Raw genomic sequence first — 9,438 nt, forward strand, 5'->3', positions numbered from 1 at the left:
TGGACAAACAACATCACTTGTCCCATAACCTCAGCCGTACAGAACGCAATGCCATCCACAGCCTCAGAAACAACTCTGACATTATCATCAAAGGGGCTGACAAAGGAGGTGCTGTAGTCATAATGAACAGGTCAGATTATGAACAGGAGGCTGCCAGGCAACTCTCCAAGACCACATTCTACAGGCCACTATCCTCTGATCCCACTGAGGAATACCAAAAGAAACTACACCATCTGCTCAAGAAACTCCCAGCTATAGTACGGGAACAAATCTACATGGACACACCCCCAGAACCCCGACCAGGGGTATTCTATCTGCTACCCAAGATCCATAAACCCGGAAACCCTGGACGCCCCATCATCTCAGGCATTGGCACTCTGACGGCAGGATTATCTGGCTATTTGGCCTCTCTCCTCAGGCCCTATGCTACCAGCACTCCCAGCTATCTTCGAGACACCACCAACTTCCTGAGGAAACTACAATGCATTGATGTTCTTCCTGGAAACACCATCCTGGCCACCATGCATGTAGAAGCACTTTATACCAATATTCTACATGAGGATGGACTACAAGCTGTCAGGAACAGTATCCCTGATGAGGCCACAGCAAGCCTGGTGGCTGAGCTTTGTGACTTTGTCCTCACCCACAACCACTTCAGATTTGGGGACAACTTATACCTTCAAGTCAGTGGCACTGCTATGGGTACTCGCATGGCCCCACAGTATGCCAACATTTTTATGGCTGACTTAGAACAACGCTTCCTCAGCTCTCGTCCCCTAGTGCCCCTCCTCTACTTGCCCTACATTGACGACATCTTCATCATATGGACCCACGGAAAGGAGGCCCTTGAAGAATTCCACCTGGACTTCAACAATTTCCACCCCACCATCAACCTCAGCCTGGACCAGTCCACACAAGAGATCCACTTCCTGGACACTACAGTACAAATAAGTGATGGTCACATAAACACCACCCTATACCGGAAACCTACTGACCGCTATACGTACCTACATGCCTCCGGCTTCCATCCAAGACACATCACACGATCCATTGTCTACAGCCAAGCCCTAAGATACAACCGAATTTGCTCCAACCCCTCAGACAGAGACAAACACCTACAAGATCTTTATCAAGCATTCGTAAAACTACAATACCCACCTGGGGAAGTGAGGAAACAGATTGACAGAGCAAGACGGGTACCCAGAAATCACCTACTACAGGACAGGCCCAACAAGGACAATAACAGAACACCACTGGCCATCACATACAGCCCCCAGCTAAAACCTCTCCAGCGCATTATCCACGATCTACAACCTATCCTGGAAAATGATCCCTTACTCTCACAGACCTTGGGAGGCAGGCCAGTCCTCGCTTACAGACAACCCCCCAACCTGAAGCAAATACTCACCAGCAACTACACACCACACCACAGAAACACCAACCCAGGAACCTATCCCCGTAGCAAACCTCGTTGCCTACTCTGTCCCCATATCTACTCTGGCAACAGCATCAGAGGACCCAACCACATCAGCCACACCATCAGGGACTCATTCACCTGCACATCCACTAATGTCATATATGCCATCATGTGCCAGCAATGCCCCTCTCCCATGTACATTGGCCAAACCGGACAGTCCCTCCGCAAAAGAATAAATGGACACAAATCGGACATCAGGAGTGGTAACATACATAAGCCAGTAAGTGAACACTTCAATCTCCCTGGTCATTCTATTACAGATTTAAAAGTCACTATCATTGAACAAAAAAACTTCAGAAACAGACTTCAAAGAGAAACAGCAGAACTAAAATTCATTTGCAAATTCAACACCATTAATCTGGGCTTGAATAGGGACTGGGAGTGGCTGGCTCACTACAGAAGCAGCTTTTCCTCTCCTGGAATTGACACCTCCTCATCTATTATTTGGAGTGGACTACATCCACCCTGATTTTTGAATTGGCCCTGTCAACACTGGTTCTCCACTTGTGAAGTAACTCCCTGCTCTCCATGTGTCAGTATATAATGCCTGCATCTGTAACTTTCACTCTATGCATCCGAAGAAGTGAGGTTTTTACTCACGAAAGCTTATGCCCAAATAAATCTGTTAGTCTTTAAGGTGCCACCAGACTCCTTGTTGTTTTCCTAATATCCCCAGTGATTCTACGGGACAAAATCCCAGGGAGGGAATAAAATTCTGCCACCTTAAACTAGTGTTTTCCATGCCTAGAATTCAGATGGCACCAGGTGGATCAGACTGAACAGGTTACAAACCTCTCCGAAGCACTTACTTTCTCAACAGGGACTTCTGTTTTCTAGTAAAATGGGTAAAAGGAAAGGAGAAAACTCGAAAGAGGCTCCTGCTCACACTCACATATGTGAACCCTAATACTCTCTCAGTCCTCAAAGAGAGCTCGAGAAGGAGACTTGCTGAAGCAAAGCCACAGGGGTCTCTGAGGTTTCCCTGGCCCTGCGCCCCTGTTTTGCCTGGCTGATGTGAGCATCTCTCTCTGAGGTCACCACCTCCCTAACAACTTTGACCAATAGGCTGAGCTCCTGCAAAAGGCCTTTGTGATGTCACTGCCACACCCATCCATCCCCTGAAGTGCTAATATCCTGCTGCTGGCCTGACACTTTGGAGGTTTGAGCTACTCTCTGTGGATCACCCCACTCAATGCGTCTTCATTCTAGGAAGCAAGCCGGTTAGACAGTAAAACATTAGAGGCTGCTCCCAATGCTACACTCAGTGTTTCCAAAATTAATACACTTTATGGCCAGAAGAGACCTTTAGAGCATCTCATCTAACCCCCTGCATATCATAGGCTTCCTGTATAGGACAATAGTTACTTTTTGGGCACAAACATTCCAGAAAGGCATCTAGTTTCATTCAATGACTTCAAGAGATGGAGAATCCACCACTTTCCCTTTCACTGAGTGCCAGGGGGCTCCATTTCCCCTTCCACTAGCTCCCCATTTACAGTGAGCCAGAGCAGTACCTGCAACAGAGAGCGGGAGTTGCTGAAGGCCTCAGAGGCACAACCCCTGCAGTGTCTCAGGCACCTGGCGCAAGTGATGGATGATGCGGAGCTGGTGCCTCACTTTGGCCGTGACGCCCTCCTGCTGCAAGGGAATGAGAACCTGTCAGACTCAAACGCCCCGAGGAATCAGGGGGAATTAAGGGCACCTGGAACCAGCAGTATTTCCACTCAGCACCTGCCCAACACTGAGGGATGAATTCACCTCCTGAATCCCAGAATGGAGTCTTCTTGTCCTTTCTAGTAACCTCCAGTGCCAATCCCCCTCCTTCTAGGGTGAGCTCCTGCTACCTCCCCCTCAGTGTCCTTGACAGCTGTTCCACCTCCAAACCACAGCTTAAGTCATCAGAAACCTCTTCTAGACCCCCACCAAGGTTGGGCTGGGAGGCGGGTCTAGCAGTGGGGGTAGGAGGGATTCTGGCAGCAGTGAAGTGGGTTGCGGGGAGGTTGAGATCTTGCCCAAGTCATCCAAGACACTAACGCTAAGCCACAGGATGGCAGCATCTAGTGTCTGTGGATTCCAAGCACTATTTCAACCCCACAGTTTTGGATGAACTTCCTACAAGAGGAGGTGAAGATCATCCCCAGCAACACACACACACACACACACACACACACACACACACACACACACCACTCCTGGTGGTGGGAGGGGAACAGGAGAAAGGACAAAAGAAGTAAGAGATGAAGAGAAAGGAAGGAGGGATGGTGGAAAAGGTAAAACGAAAAGGACAAACCCTAATGTCCCCAGTGATTCCACGGGACAAAATCCCGTGTGGACTACAAAATTCTGTCACCTTGAACTAGTGTTTTCCATGCCTAGAATTCAATGGGCACCAGGTGGATCAGACTGAGCAGGTTCAAAAACCTCTTGGAGGCTCTTACCTTCTAAACAGGGACGTCTGTTTTCTAGTAAAATCAGTAAAAGGGAAGGAGAAAACTCGAAAGAGGCTCCTGCTCTCACTCACATACGTGAACCCTAATACTCTCTCAGTCCAAAGAGAGACCTCGAGAAGGAGACTTGCTAAAGCAAAGCCACAGGGGTCTCTGAGGTTTCCCTGGCCCTGCGCCCCTGACTGATGTCAGCATCTCTCTCTGAGGTCACCACCTCCCTAACACCTTTGACCAATACGCTGAGATACTGCATGTAGCGGGGCGGCCTGGCTCCCAGGCGCCCCAGGAAGTGAAGGCCACCGCGGCCTGTCCCCACCCCCCGGAAGTCAAGGGGCGGGACAGGAAGTATAAAGGCCAAGCCACAGCGCTCAGTAGCTGGCCGGCAGCGAGAGAGGACAGACGCTGGTGCCCGAGCTCCTGCGGACCTGAGCCTGCCAAGAGCCCGGTATCCTGAGGAACGGTCGGAGCTTCCCCCCGCCAAGGGCCCAGAGGGTGTGACAGACCTACCTGCTGCTCGGGGCCCGGAGCAGCCCATGATCTGCGACCCAGCAGACGGAACTCAGGAGGAACAGGTACCCATGGAGGAGGAGATGGGAAGTGGCCCGGGGATAGCAGACCCCGAACCCATGTCAGTGTGTTGCGGTCAGGATCCCCACTGACTGCGCGGCAGACGGACTGCTGCGGATAGGGCCCGGGGCTGGAACACAGTGGAGTGGGTGGGCCTGTGTTCCCCCCTGCCACCCCGTGCTGGGTGGCAGTCTCTCCTCCTCCTTGTCCAAGGGGCCTGGGCCTCTGACTGACGATTGGTTTGCTGCCCCGCCCTGACCTAGGGCCTGGGCTAACCCAAACTGACCCAGCTCCTGCTACAAGGCCTGGGCCGCTGACTGACTACTGGTTTGTTCCCCGCCCTGACCCAGGGCCGGAACTGTTGATTGTGTGCTCAGTCCCTGCATAAGGGCCTGAGCTCTGAACTGTTGATTGTGTGCTCAGTCCCTGCACAAAGGCCTGAGCGCCGAACTGCTAATTGTGTGCTCAGCCCTTACCCAAAGGTCTGGGCCCTAGACTGTTATTCGCTTTGTAGCGGGGCGGCCTGGCTCCCAGGTACCCCAGGAAGGGACGAGCCCCACCCCGGAACTACTACACTGCAAAAGGCCTTTGTGATGTCACTGCCACACCCACCCATCCCTTGAAGTGCTAATGTCCTGCTGCTGGCCTGACACTTTGAAGGTTTCAGCTACTCTCTGTGGATCACCCCACTCGATGCGTCTTCATTCTACGAAGCAAGCCGGCTAGACAGTAAAGCATCAGAGGCTGCTCCCAATGCTACACTCAGTGTTTCCAAAATTACTACACTTTATGGCCAGAAGAGACCTTTAGAACATCTCATCTAACCCCCTGCATATCATAGGCTTCCTGTATAGTACAATAGGTACTTTTTGGGCACACACATTCCAGAAAGGCATCTAGTCTTCATGAAATGACATCAAGAGATGGAGAATCCACCACTTTCCCTTTTACTGAGTGCCAGGGGGCTCCATTTCCCCTTCCACTAGCACCCCATTTACAGTGAGCCAGAGCAGTACCTGCAGCAGGGAGCGGGAGTTGCTGATGGCCTCAGAGGCACAGCCCCTGCAGTGTCTAAGGCACCTGGCACAAGTGCCGGATGATGCGGAGCTGGTGCATCACTCTGGCCATGACGTCCTCCTGCTGCAAGGGAACGAGAACCTGTCAAAGACTCAAACCCCCCGAGGAATCAGGGGGAATTAAGGGCACCTGGAACCAGCAGTATTTAAACTGACTACCTGCCCACCACTGAGGGATGAATTCACCTCCTGAACCCCAGAATGGAGTCTTCTTGTCCTTTCTAGTAACCTCCAGTGCCAACCCACCACCTTGTAGGGTGAGCTCCTGCTACCTCCCCCTCAGTACCCCTGAGAGCTGTTCTACCTCCAAACCACAGCTCAAGTTATCAGAACCCTCTTCTCCACCCCCACCCAGGTTGGGCAGGGAGGCGGCTCTAGCAGGGGGGGCAGGAGGGATTCTGCCAGCAGTGAAGTGGGTTGCGGGGAGGTTGAGATCTTGCCCCAATCATCCCAGACACTAATGCTAAGCCACAGGATGGCAGCATCTAGTGTCATTGGAGTTCAAGCACTATTTCAACCCCACAGTTTTGGATCAACTTCCCACAAGGGGAGGTGAAGAGCACCCCCAGCAACACACACACACACACACACACACACCACTCCTGGTGGTGGCAGGTGAACAGGAGAAAGGACAAAAGAAGTAAGAGATGAAGAGAAAGGAAGGAGGGATGGAGGAAAAGGTAAAACGAAAATGACAAACACTAATGTCCCCTGTGATTCTACGGGACAAAATCCCACAGAGGGAATAAAATTCTGCCACCTTAAACTAGTGTTTTCCATGCCTAGAATTCAGCTGGCACCAGATGGATCAGACTGAGCAGGTTCCAAAACCTCTTGGAGGCTCTTACCTTCTAAATAGGGACGTCTGTTTTCTAGTAAAATCCGTCAAAGGAAAGGAGAAAACTCCAAAGAGGCTCCTGCTCGCACTCACACATGTGAACACTAATACTCTCTCAGTCCTCAAAGAGAGACCTCGAGAAGGAGACTTGCTGAAGCAATAACAGACACTTGGTGGGATAACTCACATGACTGGAGTACTGTCATGGATGGATATAAACTGTTCAGGAAGGACAGGCAGGGCAGAAAAGGTGGGGGAGTTGCATTGTATGTAAGAGAGGAGTATGAGTGCTCAGAGGTCCGGTATGAAACTGTAGAAAAACCTGAGAGTCTCTGGATAAAGTTGAGAAGTGTGAGCAACAAGGGGGATGTCACGGTTGGAGTCTGGTATAGACCACCAGACCAGGGGGATGAGGTGGACGAGGCTTTCTTCTGGCAACTTGCAGAAGTTGCTAGATCGCAGGCCCTGGTTCTCATGGGAGACTTTAATCACCCTGATATCTGCTAGGAGAGCAATACAGCGGTGCACAGACAATCCAGGAAGTTTTTGGAAAGTGTAGGGCACAATTTCCTGGTGCAAGTGCTGGAGGAACCAACTAGGGGCAGAGCTTTTCTCGACCTGCTGCTCACAAACAGGGAAGAATTAGTAGGGGAAGCAAAAGTGGATGGGAACCTGGGAGGCAGTGACCATGAGATGGTCGAGTTCAGGATCCTGACACAAGGAAGAAAGGAGAGCAGCAGAATACGGACCCTGGACTTCAGAAAAGCAGACTTTGACTCCCTCAGGGAACAGATGGGCAGGATCCCCTGGGAGAATAACATGAAGGGCAAAGGGGTCCAGGAGAGCTGGCTGTATTTTAAAGAATCCTTATTGCGGTTGCAGGAACAAACCATCCCGATGTGTAGAAAGAATAGTAAATATGGCAGGCGACCAGCTTGGCTAAACAGTGAAATCCTTGCTGATCTTAAACGCAAAAAAGAAGCTTACAAGAAGTGGAAGATTGGAGAAATGACCAGGGAGGAGTATAAAAATATTGCTCAGGCATGCAGGAGTGAAATCAGGAAGGCCAAATCACACTTGGAGTTGCAGCTAGCAAGAGATGTTAAGAGTAACAAGAAGGGTTTCTTCAGGTATGTTAGCAACAAGAAGAAAGTCAAGGAAAGTGTGGGCCCCTTACTGAATGAGGGAGGCAACCTAGTGACTGAGGATGTGGAAAAAGCTAATGTACTCAATGCTTTTTTTGCCTCTGTCTTCACGAACAAGGTCAGCTCCCAGACTGCTGCACTGGGCAGCACAATATGGGGAGAAGGTGACCAGCCCTCTGTGGAGAAAGAAGTGGTTCGGGACTATTTAGAAAAACTGGACGTGCACAACTCCATGGGGCTGGATGCGCTGCATCCGAAGGTGCTAAAGGACTTGGCGGATGAGATTGCACAGCCATTAGCCATTATTTTTGAAAACTCATGGCGATCGAGGGAGGTCCCGGATGACTGGAAAAAGGCTAATGTAGTGCCCATCTTTAAAAAAGGGAAGGAGGAGGATCCGGGGAACTACAGGCCAGTCAGCCTCACCTCAGTCCCTGGAAAAATCATGGAGCAGGTCCTCAAGGAATCAATGATGAAACACTTAGAGGAGAGGAAAGTGATCAGGAACAGTCAGCATGGATTCACCAAGGGGAAGTCGTGCCTGACTAACCTAATTGCCTTCTATGATGAGATAACTGGCTCTGTGGATGAGGGGAAAGCAGTGGATGTGTTATTCCTTGACTTTAGCAAAGCTTTTGATACGCTCTCCCACAGTATTCTTGCCACCAAGTTAAAGAAGTATGGGCTGGATGAATGGACTGTAAGGTGGATAGAAAGCTGGCTGGATCGTCGGGCTCAACGGGTAGTGATCAATGGCTCCATGTCTAGTTGGCAGCCGGTTTCAAGCGGAGTAGTGCCCCAAGGGTCGGTCCTGGGGCCGGTTTTGTTTAATATCTTTATTAATGATCTGGAGGATGGTGTGGACTGCACTCTCAGCAAGTTTGCAGATGACACTAAACTAGGAGGCGTGGTAGATACGCTAGAGGGTAGGGATCGGATACAGAGGGACCTAGACAAATTAGAGGATTGGGCCAAAAAAAACCTGATGAAGTTCAACAAGGACAAGTGCAGAGTCCTGCACTTAGGACGGAAGAATCCCATGCACTGCTACAGACTAGGGACCGAATGGCTAGGTAGCAGTTCTGCAGAAAAGGACCTAGGGGTCACAGTGGACGAGAAGCTGGATATGAGTCAACAGTGTGCTCTTGTTGCCAAGAAGGCTAACGGCATTTTGGGCTGTATAAGTAGGGGCATTGCCAGCAGATCGAGGAACGTGATCGTTCCCCTTTATTCGACATTGGTGAGGCCTCATCTGGAATACTGTGTCCAGTTTTGGGCCTGTGGAAGCAGAGAAAGAGCTCACAGGAAGGGGATGCAATGCATGACAGTTCGTTAGCAACAGTTAGGCTAACTGTAACCCTAATAACGCGAGATTTGTAGAAGCGAGGAATGTGTGAGGCGGGTGAGAAAGAACTGTGTAAGAAGTCATTATGACCTGGTATAGATAAGGTGTAGAAGACCTTGTGTAGATAAGGTATAGAAAATATTGTATGTTGGCAAGAGTCAAAACAAGTGAAGAAATGAGATATCAAGATGGCCTATGTAGAAACAAAACGCAGCTGTCCCTCGTTATTTTTGTAATGAAAGGTATAAATGCTTGCTGTAATTAGTTACCTGGGAGAGACCTGCTTAGCTCTCTCCCTCTGGGCAATTGTGAAAGTTAATAAAGCATCTGACTTGCTGTACCTAAACAAATAGTGAGAACTCTGTTTTTCTCCGACAGGCCCCACACTACAAGAAGGATGTGGAAAAATTGGAAAGAGTCCAGTGGAGAGCAACAAAAATGATTAGGGGTCTGGAGCACATGACTTATGAGGAGAGGCTGAGGGAACTGGGATTGTTTAGTCTCCAGAAGAGAAGAATGAGGGGGGATTTGATAGCAGCCTTC

Source organism: Chrysemys picta, unplaced genomic scaffold (assembly GCF_011386835.1).
Source record: "Chrysemys picta bellii isolate R12L10 unplaced genomic scaffold, ASM1138683v2 scaf39, whole genome shotgun sequence".
NCBI lineage: Eukaryota > Metazoa > Chordata > Testudines > Emydidae > Chrysemys > Chrysemys picta.